Below are 21051 nucleotides of genomic sequence, written 5' to 3'. Positions count from 1 at the left end.
CCATTTTACTTTATAACTTGTGAAATGCTTGGAGTCAACACAAGCATGGAATTGGTTGTTTGGGTAGTATTTTTTATAAAAAAATATTATATATAGATATGTGGGAGGAGAGGTTTTCTGTAAATCCATATCTAATAAAAAAAAATGTTTAGTGAAAAAATGGATTTGTTTCCATTAATAAAAGGTTTCTTGAAAACGAAGAGTGATATGGCTTTAAGTGGGAGTCTTTCCCAACTACAAATTTTGGTTCAAATAGTGAAAAACTATGAATTTTGGGAATTAGCATGAAGAATTTGTTACATGTTAAGGATTTATGGGATCTGATAGTTTCTTGCTATGTAAAGCCATCTAATGAGGAAATTAAACATCTTTGACAAACACACAAAAGGACCAACTTAAAGTAAATAGAAAGACAGATGCAAAAGCTATTTTCTCCATCCAAAACAACATGGATGAGGCTATATTTCCAAAGATATCTAAGTAGAATTTCTCCAAGATAGAAAGGGGAATTTTAGAGGATAATTATTAGGGAATTATGCAGGTGATGATAGTTAAGTTGTAAATGTTGAGGATGAATTTTGAGAACTTTACGATGAAGGAGTCAGGGTCTGTAAATGAGTACATGACCTAAGTCATAAGCATTATCAATGAACTAATGATGAATGGTCAAGAAAATTCACATCAGAAAGTAGTAGAGAAGGTTCCAAGAACCTTTCATATGAAGATTGATGTAGTGGTTGCAACCATTGAAAAGTCTAAATACATGATAGAGTTATCAGTAGATGGGCTATGGAGATCCTTGCTAACCCATGAATCTCAAATAAATAAGAATGGTGAATCTTTGGAAAATGCATTCAAATCATAGGTTTCTATCATAAAAGTTAAAGGATGATCAATATTAAGAGGAAGATGAAGGAAGAAAAAATTAAAGAGATGGTTCAGAACAATAAAGGAGATCATATCACAATCCTCATAGTTCAAGGGGGGTGTTGTGGTCACCAACAACCCCCCTCTTCATTTGATATTAGTAATAACATCAAGCAAAGGGGGACCCTTAGCCAAAAATCCAAAAAATATTTTTGTTTGAAAATTCTTTTGTATCAGCTCCCTAAAAGCTATATCACGTCGCAACGGAAAAAGGAGCGACGCGAGAACACATCGCATCGCGCGCATTAAGAGCGTTTGAAAAAGAAGAACCTAAAGAAACGCCGACGGCCGATATGCGACATCGCACGTCGCAATGCCACACGAGCAGCACAAAATGACTAAGTGAAAACCTTGCGATGTTGCGATCTGCGATCTGCGACCATGCAAAGCTGCGATCTGCGATATTAGCAATATGCGATCTGCGATATCAGCGATCTGCGATCTGCGATATCTGCGATCTATGATAACACTTAATAACGTCGCAGCCATCGATACTGTGATACCAATCGCAGAAAAAAATCATCGCAAGAATTCTCCGACATACACGGTAGATCCAAAAATGAAATCGCGCCTTAAGTGAAATTAATGACCGCATGCTCGGATATCCAGAACTGATTGCATCGCATTTATCGAAGAGTCAAGTTATGATGAATGTCATTAATTTCGCATTCATTAGAATTTAATTCTTTCATGTCAATCTTTTCGTCATTTCCCTTCTTCTTTGCGTAAACTGCAAGACATGCAACTTATATAAATCTATATGTAGGAAACATCTAAGGAGAAGGGAAGAGCGCGAATAAGACAACAGAGAGAAGATTCCTCCGCAATTGGATGCCGCATGCAGCAGAACCGCGGATTCCAGAGTATCGCCCAACAGGCACTGATGAAAATAGACTGTCCAAGACTCAGAGTCAAAGGCGCACAAAAGCAGCGTGTTTACAAAAGATCCTGAAGCTCAAACTTGGTAAAGCAGAGAAAGAAGCGCAAGAGAAGAAAGACGCTCTAGAAAAGCCTGGAACAAAGAACGGAAACAGTTCTCGAAACATGGGATTGTCCATACAGCGCAGCTTCTAACTCACTGAGTCATTCGCACGACCGGAAACCGAAATAGCAACAGCAAAATCAGTTCGAAAAGAAACTGGGTTGTACTAAGTGTGCGCACAGCGAATACACCCAGCTAGAGAAAGGTTTTCGAAAATATCTTTTAATCTAACAGAAAGACGTGCCAGCGCTTGTTGTTTCTAATTTTCAAGCTCGAACAAAAGGAAAGGAAATCCAGCCGACTCTTTCAGGGCGAACAGCGCATTGCTTACAACACTAAGGAGCAGATATAGAAACGGTTAGAAATTAGATTCAGTTTTTAGAAATAAATTTGTTTTTAGTAAAAGGGCGGTCATTTGAAGTCGTTCCTTGAATTTGTGTAAATTAAAATTAGTCGGTTACTAGTATTTAACCCTTCTCGTTGCATTGGAGAAGGGTCCGAAATTTTGTCAAAAAAATTGTCCTCAAAACATGCACTTTTGCACCCTCGGAGGGGGTTTTTGATGAATGGACGGATCAAGATTTATTTATGTTTGCATTTTAATACCTGCTACTGATGTTGCACTTCTGTACTCTTAGTAGGCATTAGAAGCAAGTAGAAATAGATCATTATTGCTTAAGGTCTGTAAGTTTAAAATCAGTCATAAATGGTACTTTTATCTCTTGACTAGTTTCTGCTTGCATTCTTAGAGTAATATACAGCTGATGTTATTTATATGTTAACGTATGAATGAGTGGACTACCATTTGGCACTTTTGTACGGTGGAGTCATTGATTTGTGCTTAATACATGAATAGTTGATTATGCAATATGTTGTTCACAACTGTTTTGCTTAACTTCTTACGCAAGATGGTTCATCTTAATTGATTTATATTCTCATGATAGCTGAATAATCTTCATTACCAGTTATTCTGTGAAATCTTTCTAGATTGCATAATGGAAAAATTCTGTCCCGGGTTAGTGTAGATTAGATGTATTGTTTTTGTTAGATTAAAGTAGTATAAAGTCATTTCAGAATTTAGAATTAGATTAGTTAAGGAATAATTACTTATTTTCTACTATCATTTCCTACACACACGCACATCACCATTTTCTACACATACACACACCCCTAGAATGGGAAGTTGGTCCCGTCATCCCCAGTCGGACCCGCTACTCCAAACGGGCACGGAGCTGCCAACCAGGTTCCCGACCGGGTGCGTATCCCCCTTGTTGTTGACCCGATTTCGGGGCCCTCAACATATTTGGCACTAGAAGGAGGGCACGAACTATGAATGGCACCTAAAGCAATATCCAAATACCATTCTGAGAGTAATACACCCTCATCAACTCCCTCGACTTCTCCAACACGGTTAAACCCGGAATTTGAAGTCGCTCGAGTATCCACCACTGCTACATATTCGAATATATCAGGCCCATCTATTATTGAACCCCCTGAAATTCAAACTTTGATTCATAAATTCCAGGGATTCTCCATTTTTAACCAGAAGTCTGATAAATCTAAAAGCAGCGTGACTTCGCAGTACAACCCTGCTCATCCCCTTACCAGATTAAAGAGTGAAAAATTTGGCATACAACCAAGTGAACTCCCTCTTCCTACCAGAAAAAGAGCAAGGAAAACACCTCAAGAGTCTGACAGAGAGACTCTCTCATCCACTTCGTCCATATCAACTCCCTCACCGCGAAGTCAACCACCCACTTTTCCATTCCAACTCACTCACCCGTCTTCCACAAACCTTCCTCTTCGAACATCAAAGATCCTGATTTCTTCACCTTCTCAGCATCAGGGGTCAGTTTCTGCACTTCCATTAGCTAGCAGCTCCACGATGGCCCAGTCTCCATGGAACAATCCTGGGGCGGTTTTAATGCCTCCACCCCTGAGCCCTATACTGGCCCATCTAGAGAAGTGGCTACCTAAATTCAACCCAGAAGCAGGTATGCTAGCCGAAGAACATATCAATAATTTCATGCTTTCTGTTAATCTCAATGGAGTTACTAACGAAGACGCTGTTGTCCGGCTCTTCCCTTATACAATGCAAGGAACGGCCGGGTCATGGTACTTTTCATTACCTTCCGGATCCATCACAAGCTGGGACATTTTTCAAAGTCAGTTCCTCACTAAGTTTGGTGATGACCAATCTACGACGACATTGATTAATGACCTATCTAATCTTAAGGCTGAGGCTAGAGAACCCATTAAAGACTTTAACTTACGGTTCAATAAGATCCTCAACAAAATCCCCGCTGCTTCACAACCCAGCGAGGAAGTAAGATGTGAATGGTACATCACGGCTTTACCTCCAAACTTGGCTATCTTCGTAGATAGGGTAAACAAGACCACATTAGTTGAAAACTTGACAGAAGCGTTAGCAGTGGAAAGACGCGTGGTAGCCCTAGAAAAGAGATCTGCTATAGAAGAACGCAAATCAAAGAAGATCTCTTTCAAAGAAGACACCAAGAAGAAGCAAACGAAAGATCCTTTCGATTTGGAAGGGTTACAAAAAGTGTTGAAAGCCATGTCCAATGAGATGGTCGATATCAAGAAACAAGTAGCAGAGACTTCTTCGAAAAATCCCTTTAGGACTTTTAAAAGAAATCCTCCCATGGACATAAAACCACCCAGTGTTGTCTCAAACGTTGAGTCTGAAGAAGACGAAGAAGAAGAGAATACCACTGAAGGGCAGACTAACGAGGAAGAAGTTGTAGAACTTCAAGGAATGTGGGATTTCATCCTCCCACAGGAAGAGGATCAAGAAGCACTTCCTGTTAGCACGAGAAGCAAAAATCAGCTTGATCCTCCCCAAACTACCCCGAAACAAAAGAGCGCAAGCCCTGCAACAAAAGAAAGGGTCATAACCAAAAAGACAACTGCTAAAGCGACCCAGTTTAGCCCAGTTCAATCTGAACAAGCACCTCCATCAAGGACACTAATAGTGTCGGATGAAATGGATTATAACATCATTGACAACATGAAGAAGACTAGGGCTAATATCACTCTATATGAATTGAGTAAAATGAAACACCAGCAGAAAATCATGATGAAAGAATTACATGTTGTACCTACTACATCTTTACCTACAGTTGTGGCTTCCCACAATCTGGGAAGACCTCCAACCAATATGATAAATAAAATTGATCCAAATGACATCGCCTTGATTGGAGGAAGATCAAGGTCTCATACTCCTCCTTTTCTGCTCACATATGAAATCTTCAACAAAAACGTGCACAATTGCTTGGTCGATTCTGGTGCTTCAACGAATATTTTAGCCAGGTCAATATGTGCCAAATTGAATGTGCAACCTCAAAAATCTGCAGTACGTATAGTTCAACTTGATCGATCCCAGTTCGAAGTGATTGGTGAACTTAATCAGGTGACCATAAGATTGTCGACTAACCCAAAAGTGTGTCAGGTTATCAACATCCTGGTAGCCGATATCCCTGAGTTTTATGGCTTGATTCTTAGCAGGGATTGGTCAGAGAAACTCCACGGATATTTCTCAACCGAATGGTCGCACATGTGGTTACCATACAATGGTAAACCAAATCAGATAAAGGTTGAACAAGAGTTGCACCAAAAATACATAGTGACAGAGCTAGAAGGAGAAAATGAAGCCATCACATACAATAGCAACATTGTAGGCAATTACGCAATAGATTCTTTCCTAGGCAATTTCAGTGCTCATATTTCACCATACTTAGAGAATTCAGTTTTATCCCAAGTTGAAAATTTCTCCCAAACTGATGACTCAAAATGTTTTAGTTTTTTAGATAATTCTGTAAATACTTCTTTATTTTGGAAATTATATTTTGACGGATCTAAATCCAACGAAGGGGCAGGAGCAGGATGCGTTCTGATCAACCCAGACGGGAACAAGATTATGCTCACATGCAGACTTGAGTTCGATTGCACGAACAACACAGCGAAGTACGAAGCCTTGGTTCAAGGCCTATACAAAGCAATCGGATTGAATGTTAAGTATCTTCAAGTCTTTGGAGATTCTGAGATCGTCGTAAAATAGGTACGTAACACCATACATTGCCTGTCTAGTCATTTAAAGCATTATCAATCGTTAGTGCAAGATCTCACTTCACATTTCATAGCATTTAACATCTCGTCAATTCCAAGGATTCAAAACGCAAGCGCAGACCTGTTAGCTAACGTAGCCTCTCGACTTATCCCTTCCGAAGATTTTAGTCCTGATAGGTTTTCAATAGAATTAATTTTTAAACCTTCCATTCCTGACAATATCACCAACTGGAGAGTGTTCAACGACGACCGAGACATCGTAAGTTTCCTCACCTCTGAAGGATCCTACACAAACCAGATAATTGACGAAGACTGTCATGATCACCAAATACAACAAAGTAGCACTGATAATGCTATACCCAATTCGGTGGTCAAATTAGAAGACTTATATGACTTGAAAAGTCGGTTCAAAAGGTTGGCTAATGCCAAGCTTTATAGTTCAACTCTGAACTACGAATCAGTCAACCTAGGAACCGACGAAAAGCCGCAAAACGTTAATCTAGGCCAGGGCTTAGCCCCTGAAGAAAAATCAGCATATATCCACCTTCTGAGACAGTACAAAAACGTTTTTGCCTGGAACTACGATGAGCTGAAGACTTACAACACTTCCATCATTCAGCATGTTATCCCTATGACTGACAACGAGAAACCTGTCCAGCAGAAAATACACCCTAACCTAGAAAACCAGATAAAAACTAAGCTTAATAAGTTGTTGAGAGCTAGAATAATCTTCCCCGTTAGGCATTCCAAATGGGTATCCAATATGGTGCCCGTTAGGAAGAAAAACGGAGACATTAGAATCTGTATCGACTTCCGAAATCTCAACAAAGCCTGCCAGAAAGATAACTTTCCCCTCCCACCTATGGAGCAAATTCTACAGGCAGTAGCAGGCTCAGAATTAATGTCATTCCTGGATGGATTTTCAGGATACAATCAAGTACTGGTGCATCCCGATGATCAGTTAAAAACTACGTTCCGAACCAAGTGGGGCACTTATGCATATCGGAAGATGCCATTGGGTCTGATCAACGCCGGAGCTACCTTTCAGAGAGCCATGGACATCGCGTTTAAAGGATTGGTCAATAAATCAGTAGTGATTTATCTGGATGATATAACAGTGTACTCCAGAAAACGAAACAACCATCTCCAAGATTTGAAGCAAATCTTTCAAAGATGCTTGAGGTATGGGATTTCGCTCAATCCAAAGAAATCTTTCTTTGCATTAAGCGAAGGGAAATTGCTCGGATTCATAGTATCTAAATCTGGTATTCACATAGAACCCGATAGAATCAAGGAAATTTCTGAAATATCCATACCTCATAACAAGAAAGCCATGCAATCCTTCCTTGGACAGATCAATTTTGTCAAAAGATTTGTCCCCGATTTTTCACGTATTATTTCACCCTTACAAAATATGATAAAAAAGAATTCAAATTTCAAATGGGGTCTAGACGAGCACAAAGCATTCAACTTAATCAAACAAGCCATCATCAACGCTCCATCTTTGGCTACCCCAAATTTTTCAGAACCTTTCATCTTATACACGTTTGCCTCAGAAAAATCTTATGCTGCGATTTTAACTCAAGCAAATCACGAAAAGGTAGAAGCCCCAATCGCATTCTTTAGCTCGAACTTACAAGGTGTTGAACTCAATTATTCTGACGTCGAGAAACAGGCATATGCCATTTTCAAAGCAATCAAATATTTCAGACCTTTCTTGCTAAAAGCCCATACCAAAGTCATAGTACCGTTTCCAGCGGTAAGAAACCTCCTCATACAGAAGGATGTGGGCGAGAAGAGAGCGAATTGGATCACCGCCTTACAAGAATACGACCTTGAGATCAAACCGGCACACATCGTAAGAGGCCAAGGCTTCTGCAAGATGTTAGCTGGAGCATCGCAAATCCCCAAGAACTCGTCTGAAGAGGTACACGCGTATGAGGTAAGCCTAAACGACACAAAATCATTATATGCTCACACCATTTATTTTCTTAAGAACGGGTATGCCCCATCACGTCTGGATCATACTAAGAAAAGAGCTCTGAGATTAAAAGCTAAGCAATACCAGCTCATAAATGATGTCCTGTTTAAAAGGAATTATGATTCTGTACTTCTTAGGTGTCTTGAGAAAACTGAAGCCGAAAAGGTTTTGCAGGAACTCCATGACGGACCAGCAGGTGGACACTATGTCGGAGATGCGACTGCACACAAAATCTTGCGTGTAGGATATTATTGGCCCACGCTGTTCAAAGACTCATACAATCACGTAAGGAAATGCCAAGTCTGCCAGACTGCTGCAGGAAAACAAAGGAAAGCGTCCATGCCGCTACAACCAGTCAACATCGACCAACCATTTTGTCAATGGGGCTTGGACATAATAGGTGATATCGTTCCTCACTCTTCTAAGCGGCATAAGTATATCCTTACGGAAATTTATTATTTTACCAAATGGGTAGAAGCAGTTCCTCTCAAGACAGTTCATTCTGAAAACATTATTGAATTCATAGACCAATTTATCATAACTAGGTTTGGATTGCCAACGGCCTTAATGTTTGATAACGCTTCATATTTTCTGGAAATGCTATGACTGAGTTTGCGCTCAAAAGAGGGTCCAAACTGAAATATTCTACCAACTACTACCCGCAAGGTAATGGATTGGCTGAATCAACAAACAAGAACCTAATCAGAATTATCAAAAGAACAGTTGACCAAAACCAAAAGAATTGGCACAAAGCGCTGGTAAATGCTTTATGGGCTGATAGAATCACAAAGAAAGCTTCGATCGGCACTTCTCCCTTTAATTTAGTTTACGGGCGGGAAGTGGTTCTTCCGACTCACTTAGTCATTCCCTCTTTGTCTTTAGTGAAGTACATCGATGAAGTACCTACTTCCTCATTACAATTAAGACAAATGGAAATAATCAAACTAGAAGAACAAAGAGAACAAGCTAGGAAAACCCATGCACATCACCAAGCGCTAATAAAATCTTCTTTTGACTCAAGCATCATAACCAGAAAAAAATTTCAGATGGGTGATTTAGTTTTGAAATGGGATAAGGCACATGAAGAAAAGGGAAAACATACGAAATTCCAGAAGCTGTGGCTTGGCCCTTTTCAGATTGTAGAAGTCGTAGGCCCGTCCACATTCGTGTTGCAGGATCTGGCAGGTAGGAGAGATTCTTTACCTGTCAATGGATTGATTCTTAAATTATATTTTCCATAAAAGAGAAATTCTTCCAATTTTTTTCGGATAGATTTAGTTTTTATATTTCAGTTTGTTTTGTTTTTCTCTTTTTATGAATAAAACCCGTTGTAGATGATCATGTGAAAAGGATTCATGAAAAGAGCACGCCAATTCTCTATCAGATTTTGATTTCGCTTGTACAAATAGCAAAATTTTTGGAAAATCTGAATTTTATTATTAACAAATAGAGTTAACTTCACCTTGATTACGATATTAGTTTCAACCTCAAAGAACTTTGACGAAAGCAACCTTTGGTGAAAAAATTGTTTTGTATCAGCACCATGAAAGGTATCCTCAATAATAAAATAAGTACTCTCTGCAAAATTGTTGTTTTCAAAAACTCTATTATTGTCGTCCAGAGCTTTCTTAAGGAAAAACAATGAATTCCTCCCTGCTAAAAGGGAATTGCAGCATTCAGAGAAATAATCCAAGCAAAACACTATATCTCAAAGAATAAGAGGTCTCATCACGAGCCGACTTATCATGATCACAGATATTATAACTTGCTGACTTTGCCAATACTGTCTATCAAAACAGGGCAACGAATTAAGATTGTTTCAATCAAAAGACAAGAGGTCTCATCACGAGCCGGCTTGTTCAGCAAAAGTGTAAATCAAGTGAATGACTGTGTAATAATTTGGCCACCAAACCAAGACATTGTTCTTTAGAGAATTAAAAAAGGAAAAGTGTGTCAAAAAGGATTTTTCTCTGGAATGTTGTGAGTAACCTCAAGCAGGAAAAAGGATCATTGTTGGATAACATGGTAACCCTGTCGAGGCTATGGACGCTTGCGGGCAGCAGAGGCTCTACCTACGACAAATGAGTATACTTTTAAGCCAGTACGCAGAGAAGACCTTATTTTATCTTTAATGAAGACCAAGTCATGTCTGGTGCGAACGCAAGAAAAATCTTGAGGAAGCAAGCAATTGAGATTAAAAAGGTTGAGACAAAGTATCGTTGACAAGGTGAGGGGGTCTACTCTATCTGTTCATAACAAAATTTAGACATATAAGAATTTTGTTGTTTCGGAAGTGAACGGTTAATAGAAATGTAGAGGTAACTGGTTCTTCACAGTGAATCGCCATTGTTGTGGTCACCAAAAACCCCCCTCTTCGTTTGATATTAGTAATAACATTAAGCAAAGGGGGACCCTTAGCCAAAAATCCAAAAAAAAAATTTGTTTGAAAATTCTTTTGTATCAGCTCCCTAAAAGCTATATCACGTCGCAACGGAAAAAGGAGCGACGCGAGAACCCATCGCATCATGCGCATTAAGAGCATTTGAAAAAGGAGAACCTAAAGAAACGTCGACGACCGATATGCGACCTCGCACGTCGCAATGCCACACAAGCAGCAAAAAATGACAAAATGAAAACCTTGCGATGTTGCAATGTGCGACCTGCGACCATGCAAAGCTGCGATCTGCGATATTAGCGATATGCGATCTGCGATATCAGTGATCTGCGATCTGCGATATCTGCGATCTACGATAACACTTAATAACGTCGAAGCCATCGATACTATGATACCAATCGCAGAAAAAACTCATCGCAAGAATTCTCCGACATACACGGTAGATCCAAAAATGAAAGCGCGCCTTAAGTGAAACTAATGACCGCATGCTCGAATATCCAGAACTGATTGCATTGCATTTATCGAAGAGTCAAGTTATGATGAATGTCATTAATTTCGCATTCATTAGAATTTAATGCTTTCATGTCAATCTTTTTGTCATTTCCCTTCTTCTTTGCGTAAACTGCAAGACATGCAACTTATATAAATCTATATGCAAGAAACATCTAAGGAGAAGGGAAGAGCGCCAATAAGACAACAGAGAGAAGATGCCTCCGCAATTGGATGCCGCATGCAGCAGAACCGCGGATTCCAGAGTATCGCCCAACAGGCACTGATGAAAATAGACTGTCCAAGACTCAAAGTCAAAGGCGCACAAAAGCAGCGTGTTTACAAAAGATCCTGAAGCTCAGACTTGGTAAAGCAGAGAAAGAAGCGCAACAGAAGAAAGACGCTCCAGAAAAGCCTGGAACAAAGAACGGAAATAGTTCTCGAAACAGGGGATTGTCCATACAGCGCAGCTTCTAACTCACTGAGTCATTCGCACGACCAGAAACCGAAATAGCAACAGCAAAATCAGTTCGAAAAGAAACTGGGTTGTACTAAGTGTGCGCACAGCGAATACACCCAGCTAGAGAAAGGTTTTCGAAAATATCTTCTAACCTAACAGAAAGAGGTGCCAACGCTTGTTGTTTCTAATTTTCAAGCTCGAACAAAAGGAAAGGACAACTAGCTGACTCTTTCAGGGTGAACAGCGCATTGCTTACAGCACTAAGGAGCAGATACAGAAACGGTTAGAAATTAGATTCAGTTTTTAGAAATAAATTTGTTTTTAGTAAAAGGGCGGTCATTTCAAGTCGTTCCCTGAATTTGTGTAAAGTAAAATTAGTCGGTTACTAGTATTTAACCCTTCTCGTTGCATTGGAGAAGGGTCCGAAATTTTGTCAAAAAACTTGTCCTCACAACATGCACTTTTGCACCCTCGGAGGGGGTTTTTGATGAATGGACGGATCAAGATTTATTTATGTTTGCATTTTAATACCTGCTACTGATGTTGCACTTCTGTACTCTTAGTAGGCATTAGAAGCAAGTAGAAATAGATCATTATTGCTTAAGGTCTGTAAGTTTAAAATCAGTCATAAATGGTACTTTTATCTCTTGACTAGTTTCTGCTTGCATTCTTAGAGTAATATACAGCTGATGTTATTTATATGTTAACGTATGAATGAGTGGACTACCATTTGGAACTTTTGTACGGTGGAGTCATTGATTCGTGCTTAATACATGAATAGTTGATTATGCAATATGCTGTTCACAACCATTTTGCTTAACTTCTTACGCAAGATGGTTCATCTTAATTGATTTATATTCTCATGATAGCTGAATAATCTTCATTACCAGTTATTCTGTGAAATCTTTCTAGATTGCATAATGGAAAAATTCTGTCGTGGGTTAGTGTAGATTACATGTATTGTTTTTGTTAGATTAAAGTAGTATAAAGTCATTTCAGAATTTAGAATTAGATTAGTTAAGGAATAATTACTTATTTTCTACTATCATTTCCTACACACCCGCACATCACCATTTTCTACACATACACACACCACTAGAACGGGAAGTTGGTCCCGTCATCCCCAGTCGGACCCGCTACTCCAAACGGGCACGGAGCCGCCAACCAGGTTCCCGACCGGGTGGGTATCCCCCTTGTTGTTGACCCGATTTCGGGGCCCTCAACAGGGGGGAACCAATATTAGTTCATAATTAAATTAGAGGTATGAAAAACAAAAAATAATTGCTTCTATTATAATAGGATAGGTCATTATACACATGAATATAGAAAGAAGAAATATAATCTTATAATACAAGATTCAAATTATTCTTCTAAGAACCATCAAATATTGTCATTCCTTACGTGTAATGATGTCGAAGAGTCTTCTAATGATACTTGGCTTATAGATAATGAGTTTAGAAACCATAAGATAGAAAATAGAAGCATATTGTAGATTTGGATAATTCATTAAGGAATGAAGTCAAGTTGGGGTTAGCTCATATTATAAAAATTATGGGAAAATAAATTGTTAACATCCTCACTAAACTATTGAAGAAAGTGTAACTAGGTTCATAATTTACAAATGCATTTTTGATCTTTGTACTTTTGAAGAAAAAAAATATTATTTTTTGTGAATTATAAGAATGAGTTTCTTGCTCATTTCTTAGGAAAGTCAAATATTCAATGTCATGTGCTTCTTGAGCCTACTAGTAATGTAAATGAGTCAACCTAGTGTCTAGATCAAATTCCTCCAAGAGAAGCACCATCCCCTTGAAGACGACAACAAGCAAAATGAATTAATAAGAATAATCATGTCAGCGTGCAAATGAATTAACTAGCATAGTCATGTTGGCTCAATAAAAGACACAACTGTTCACACTATCATGTTGGCTCAAATGCATAAGCTGACCACTATATATATGCGGCTAGAATCTATGCAAAAGGATAGGAACAAAACTTGCATTCCTCTGAAGTTTCGGATGGCAGCTACAGGAAGGGTTTCATATGCCACAAGAAGGTAATGTTGAATTTTGTCCATAATGCAGGTTGGGTATATTTCAGGTGAATACCATTGCCTCGACACCCTAGCTGCAGTCATTGTCTCGCCATACTTACACTCTTAGAATACTATCTCAGTGCTCCTACAGTCTCAACTTAATTGAGATGAATAGGACTTTGATGATCTTAGGATAGCAATCTGTATCTCGTAGAGACATGTCTTGAGTATGATCTCACAATGTCATGCATTAACTCAACATGTAATCTCCACACAGTCATGAATTCAGTTTATGTCATGGATATGTTGAAGACGTAGTTACAAATTCTTGATCATGTAAAAGTTCTCAGTGCAACTCTCATGAATACACACATATGGACCTGATTATTAGGATGGTGATCGTGATGAAGGTGCATAGATGATATCAATAAAGGAAAAGTGGTGATCTTAATGAGAAGTCAAGGTGCAGCAATAATGATCTTGGCAAAGCAGTAATAATCATGATGATATCAATAGTAAGAAGATGATTGGTGTGTTTGGTCTTGGAGTGGCTTGATAGGTCAAGGGTCATGGTCTTGGTATTCATAAATAAGAATCTCTATAAGAATAATTATGTGCGGGTTTTCCTCTCCAAGAGGGAGAGGTTTTGGCCATGAAAAATGCCACTTCTTGTGTTCTTGTCTCTTTGTTTTGGTAGCAGTTTGATGAAGTAAACATAGACACTCATAATAAGAAGAAGATCAAGATAAGATAAATAGTAAAATCATTTCACAAATTGTTATCAAGTATAGAAGAATCTACCTAATGCTAATTTCCCTAGATTCTTCAACATGGTATTAGATCTAAGGTGCTAAAGTCAAGTGAATGGAATCAAAAGAGACATACAAGGATATGTCTTCAAGGATATCAAAGAATGTTGAAAGGATTAAAGGAGTAAGTATACAACAAGAAGGTAAACAACAATCATGGAGTATCAACTTTGGTAATTACAGTCATGCACTCAATCCATGCTCAATTTTACGAAGTAGGTTTGTGAGCCTCACTTGTTCACTGGACTTTGTCCATGCCATGAAAGATAGTCTGAGGTATATATATTACAGAAGTGATCTAAGGAGTACATTTTATAATCCATGATTAGTTGACTATCTCAGTATAGTTATTACATCAAGGAAATTTTGTTGATGAGACAGTCTATCTATACATTGCCACCCATAATTTAGCTATGTTATTCAGTGAAAATTTTGGGCTCTTAGTACATTTCCTCTCTACACAATGCACATAGACATCACTGTGAAATTCCATACCAATATACTTGTCATAGTCTCTAATTTTGTCTATGATTATGATCTCAATAACAGGGTTCTCAGATCATAACATAGTATCACTAACATGTCAACAATATGTTGATGTCAAATTACCTCAAAAATGAATTGGCAAGGCCATGAAGTAGTCTCGGTGATGTCAAGACCACTCATGTCATGGTGCTAGAAGGCCTTCAAGAAAGTCATGCTAAAATGAGACTAATGATGGGCAGCTCAAGCAAAAGAAGCATAAAGGTGAAGACCTCCTCTTCACACACCAAGTAATTATATTTCAATTTTATAACCAGATTCGATTAAATAATTTCATGATTGCAAGGGGATTTATAAATCAATTAGATAATCGAAAGTCCTTGCATAGAATAAGGAGGATTGGGATAATCCTCATAGAGAAGAGAAATCATTGGTGTCTATGAAAAGGTCTATGAAGGTCAAGCATTGTTTGAATCCATCAAGACAGTCATAGGATTCACACGATATCACTCAAAAGTCCTCTCATACCTAAATAGCAGAAGATGAGACATAAAGAGAGTTATATGAAATGCTAGATATACTCTCGGAAATTAAAGTAAAGAAGGTCACTTAGACCTACACAATAGAGAAGGTATCAAAGAATGAAGGAACAACTTAATGCGGATCTAGAAAAGAAGATGAGAAGGTAGTCATCATTGATGAGCAAGGTATCAAAATATCAATAAACAAAGAAGGTTACCTCACTTGGAAATTTATGGTCTCTATGCTAGATAGAGAAAGACAAGTTGTAGTCTATAGGATAAATGAATTCAACCCCGTGCAGAAAGGAAAAGAAAGGCTAGTCCTCAAGAAAAGACAACAATAAGTATAGTGAAGATTCAATTCTATAGAAAGATTTTGGAATCTCATATCACTGAAAGATGGAGGAATCTAAAGAAAAGGGCCAAGGAAAGAGGGAGTATCAAATCTCTCGTATCAGTAAGATAGTATCCCTCACAAAAGGGTACTATCATAAGCTCCTAAATATTGTGTTATAATATGACAATGATAATAAGATGCATCATGGCATCATTGAAGCATTAGAAACAAGAGATTGTGACATCACCATGGGTATCATGAAGGAAACAATCCATGGAAGAAAAAAATGTAGGGTATTTAGCTCTTAAGAACCTCAATATACATTGAAGAAAATAAAGGAGTCATCTAAGGCTCATCATACATCAATTCAAAAAAGAAACATCTGCCAGTTGGGGATATACAATATCCTAAAAAATTCTCTCATGGAATCCTCCTCGTAGGGTTCACTAATCTAGATAGGAAGCAAGTGTTTGAACAAGAATTCCAACTTATGGAATCCATGAGATAATGATGTGATGACATGAAGCAAATCAAGGGATTGAAGATCTCTTTAGTCAAGGAAGCTGCTAGAAGAAGCCTAGATGACCTAAAGGTAAAATGAGGTATCTATGCATGTATATTATTTTATAATGTCATGTTGTATGGTTGCAGGTAATATAGATCATCACTTACCTTAAGAATGATGATCAAGAGAAAAGGATCTCCTCCTCTAGAAAGATGCAGAAAGGCGTAAGTCACACTAGATGAAATCAGCATAATATGTCCTCACATGAAGTATGAGGTCGTTGACTATAATTAATAAACTCTGATTGAAATATCCTACGAATGGAATGTTGGAGGAAGGAAGAGATTGATATGCAACCCCAATGAAGGTGATCAACATCCAAAATACCAAGAAGACTTTACTAGGAAATCTCCCGAAGATATAGGAAGACTCTAATAATGAAGACCTTTGATAATGGATATTTTGGGAGGTGTATCAACATGTATGCAGGAGGATGATACCTACAGGAAGATTTCATGATGAAGATCCATCTCGTAAGGTATTTTTTGATTTAATATGATGTTTTGATTTCTTGAGTATAATCTGGATGAGTTCATGTGGGCTACTAGAACAAGACTTGTAAGAACAAGTAAAACTAAGATTGATGCGATGGATGGAAACTCCTGAAAGAATCATGGAGCGAAAATAAGTAGCCATATGAATAAAGTTCCATATTTATTCCAAGAAGGCCACTTCCCATCAAGAAAAGAATGACATGAAAAAATAAGAAGGAAAGTGATTGATGGTTGTTTCCCTACAAGGAAGAAGCTCAACTAAATTTTCATGACAACAAGGAGAGAAGATAATGAAGCAGCTGAAGAACCCACGAAGAAGAACCTTTTTATGTATAAAAGAGTCCCTAGCTAAGAGGGAGATCTGATAGATCCATGATCAAGAGGGAGTTTAAACTAGATCACCCCTGATTACAAAGGACTAACAATTGTGTTTTTCCATGTCATGTGTCATGCACTAGACCATGACTAACAACCATAAGTCTAGATGAAGGTCATGAATGTAAATGTACACACATGATAGACACATCATTCTTCTCTCCACCTGGGAAGAAAGAATGGAGGGTTGGGTAATCATCTCCCATCTAATACTCTTTGAGGATGTGTAGGGAATCTAAGATAAGACTCGGCAAGAGGACAAAAATTCTTTGAAGGTTGGGAACCCAAGATACGAATATTCCTAGAAGGTGGTACACAGTGAACACCCAAGTGGGTATGTACCTTGAGAGATAATGATGAAGGTGTCTATAAATCATTGGTCTCACCAACATTGTATCTCATGGTCTTGTAGACAGATGGAGATTTTAGTCAAGGCCTTGCACTATGACAATGTTGATTGATATGATGCTATACAAATGGGATTACCAATCCAATTCTTCTTATGAGAAATTCTTCAGATTGATAATAACGAAGTACCATTGCAAATACCTCCCTAGTTAAGAGGGAGTGTTGAAGAAAGTCTAACTAGGTTTGGAATTTAGAAATGTAATTTTGATCTATGTACTTGTCAAGAAAAAGAAATATTATTTTTTGTGAATTATAAGAATGAGTTTCTTGCTCATTGCTTAGGAAAGTCAAGGAGTGAATGTCAAGCTCTTCTCAAGCCTATATGTAATGTAAATGAGTCAACCTAGTGTCTAGATCAAACCCTTTCAAGGCAAGCACCATCCCCTTGAAGAAGGAAGCAAGAAAAATGAATTAATAAGAACAACCATATTGGCCTGAAAATGAATTAACTAGCACAATCATGTCATCTCGATAAAAGACACATCTGTTCACACTGTCATGTTGGCTCAAATGCATAAGCTGACCATTATATATATGTGGCTAGGGTCTACGCAAAATGACAAGAATAAAACTTACATTCCTCTAAAATTTTGGATGGCAGTTAGAGGAATGGTTTCGTATGCCATAGGAAGGTAGTGTTGAAGTCTGCTCATAATGCATGTTGGGTATATTCTAGGTGAATACCACTTCTTGGGCACCCAGGTTGCAGTCATCGTCTCGACATACTTACACTCTCAGAATACTATCTCAGTACTGTTATAGTCTCGTCTTAATTAAGATGTAGAGGACATCAATGATCCTACAATAGAACTCTCTATCTCGTAGTGACATGTTTTGAGTATGATCTCACACTGTCATGCATTAACTTGACATGTAATCTTGACGCAGTCATGAATTTAGTCTTTGTCATGGATATTATGAAGACATAGTTACAAAGTCTTGATCATGTAAAAGTTCTCTCTGCAACTCTCATGAAAACACACATATGGACCTCGTTATTGCGATGGTGATCGTAATGAATGTGCATAGATGATCTCAGTAAAGGCACAGTGGTGATCTCAATACGCAGTCAAGGTGCAATAATAATGATCTTGGAAAAGCAGTAATAATGATGATGATCTCAGCAGTAAGAAGAGGATTGGTGTCTTTTGTCTTGGATTGGATTTATTGGTCAAGGGTCATGGTCTGGGTATTCATCAATAAGGATATCTATAAGAAGAATTATGTGTGGGTTTTCCTCTCCAAGAGGGAGAGGTTTTGGCCCTCGCAGAATGCCACTTCTTGTGTTATTGTCTCTTTGTTTTGGTAGGAGTTTGATGAAGTAAACACACACACTCATAATAAGAAGAAGATCAATATAAGATAAATAGTAACAACATTTCATAAATTGCTATCAAGTATAGAAGAGTCTACATAATGTTAATTCCCCTAGATTCTTCAACACAAACATGGTGAGAAAATCCACATACTTTAGAGTTAAGGCTTGTGTGAGTGGAGCAATTTTGATTTGATATTTCTCGATCCATCACATTGAATTTTTTAGTCGACGTCTTGATCGAACGAGTGTTGCGTATCATGAGGATGTTAATAAGAAATTTTGTAATGCTTCTATAGATAAATAGATGAGAGATGCAAATTAAAAAAAATAAAAGATGTTAGTTAAATGTTAGATAATTAAAAATAATAAGAATATTGATTAATTAAAATGTTTATATTAGTTAATTGAAAAAATAAAATTAAATAATGAAATATAAATGCATAATAATATAAGAATACAAATTATAAATGAAAAATAATAGTAATAATTTTAAAATGGTCAAATTGGTAATTAGAATAAACCATAAAAAGATAACTAATTAATAGTTAAGAAAAAATAAATTATTTAATTAGTACTTATAAAATATTTAATGCAAACTTTACCATTCATTATTATTTCTTTACATGGGATATTTCATAATGAACGTTAAAACTGTAGCACTAATTAAATAATTTCTTTATTCTTAATTATTAATTACTTATCTCTTTATGATCTATATTAATTATCAATTTTGACTATTTGAATATTATCACTATTATATTTTTTCATTTATAATTTATATTATTGTGTTTTTTTCCAAAGAAAAAATCACTGAATTTCTATTATTAAAAATGAAAAGTTACATTGTGTAGATGCATAAATAATTCAGGAGTTATGTGTACATACACAAGCTACCAAAAAAGAAAAAGAAAAAGAAAAAATAAAATTACAAATTGCCAAACAATCTAGACTTTTCCTTTTTGCCTTTTTTATTTTGGACTCTTTCCAAACCCCAAGTGATGGAGTCATAGAGACAATTGGCAATTCATGATTTCTGGAGATGTTTGGAGCTTTTTAATCCAAGTCAAAACTTTCAGCTACATGAGATAGCTTAACTCCACCTCTGTATTGATTGTTGTTTTTTCCCTCTAATTGGTTTTCAATGTTCGGAGTAGTTCTTGATTGATTTGGATTCTCTTCTTGTGTTTTCTATTCTTCCACCATTTCTTCTCCCTCATCTTAAGAGTCTTGTTGTTTTTTTGTCTAGGGTTGTTGCTGGGTTTTATCCATTTCTTCATCCTCGTCATCTGATGACAGGGGTTCTAGAAATTTCCATCCTTGGTTTTTACGGTCTCTTCTTTGTTTTTTCCTTTGCTTGTTTGCATGTATTTTGCAAGTGCCATGTTTGGTGGAAAACCTGGCATCTAAAGGTAGTGTTTTCAAAATATAAACATTGTGTCCACTTAAAATCTTTATGTTTCAAATGAATACATTTCGGGAGGCCTTTGGTTAAGTCCAAGTGAAGATCCCTTTTTCCATTCTTTCTGGGTCCAACTTTTCTGGGTCCAGCTTTAGGAATATTCCCATAGAGTTTTCAATGACTTCTAGGACTAGATGCTACCAAAAAGGTAGTGGGAGATGATATAGCCTTACCCAAACAAACATTTTTGAAACCATTATTGAGTTTGCATCAAAACTAGGGAACCATGGGGTTAAGAAAAAATCTTCCCTTCCTTGAAGCCATGGTGTGTCATTTATAACATGATTGTAATCTTTTTGGGTATCAAATTGAACTAAAGAAAACCTTTTACACAGAGAAAAATATCACAGTCTCTGGTTTAGTTTAGGTAGATCCACTCACTTAGATCTTTAGATTTGGGCAAGAAACCATTAAATTGACAAATGATAGGTTTTTCTTGTAAGGTATTGAAGGGACCACTTACTTTTGGTAGTTCTATGGACAAATTTTGAGGTTTTTCCATCTTTTCTACTATGTACAGACCTCACATTGTCAGTTTGGGATTTGTTTGCCTTTAGTGCCAACTTTCCCTCTTAATACATCTTTGAAAAAAACCTGACCCTTGTCTAACAGTGCTAATCTAGTTGATGTGCTTGCCTCTGGGGTGCCTCCTTATAACCCAATGTTATGGATGATAATAGAGTTCTTTTGAATACCATAGTCTTTCCAAAAGATCTATTCCTGCAACACTTCCCCACAAAAAAAAATCAGACTTTGTAATGAAACAAAAATACCTCTCAAATTTTGGGAATTTTGGACCCATAACATTATCGATTTCCCATAAATATTACTGATCTAGGTTTTTCCCTCTACGGCCACCTCTAGATTTTTGTCCCATATTTAAACTCGTGTTGGTTTTCTCTACGATTGATGATTGGGTCCAAAACC

Source organism: Pinus tabuliformis, chromosome 1_2 (genome assembly GCF_031772625.1).
Source record: "Pinus tabuliformis cultivar Carrire ecotype Pingquan chromosome 1_2, CPIR1, whole genome shotgun sequence".
Lineage (NCBI taxonomy): Eukaryota > Viridiplantae > Streptophyta > Pinopsida > Pinales > Pinaceae > Pinus > Pinus tabuliformis.
Note: the sequence above shows the minus strand (reverse complement) of the source record.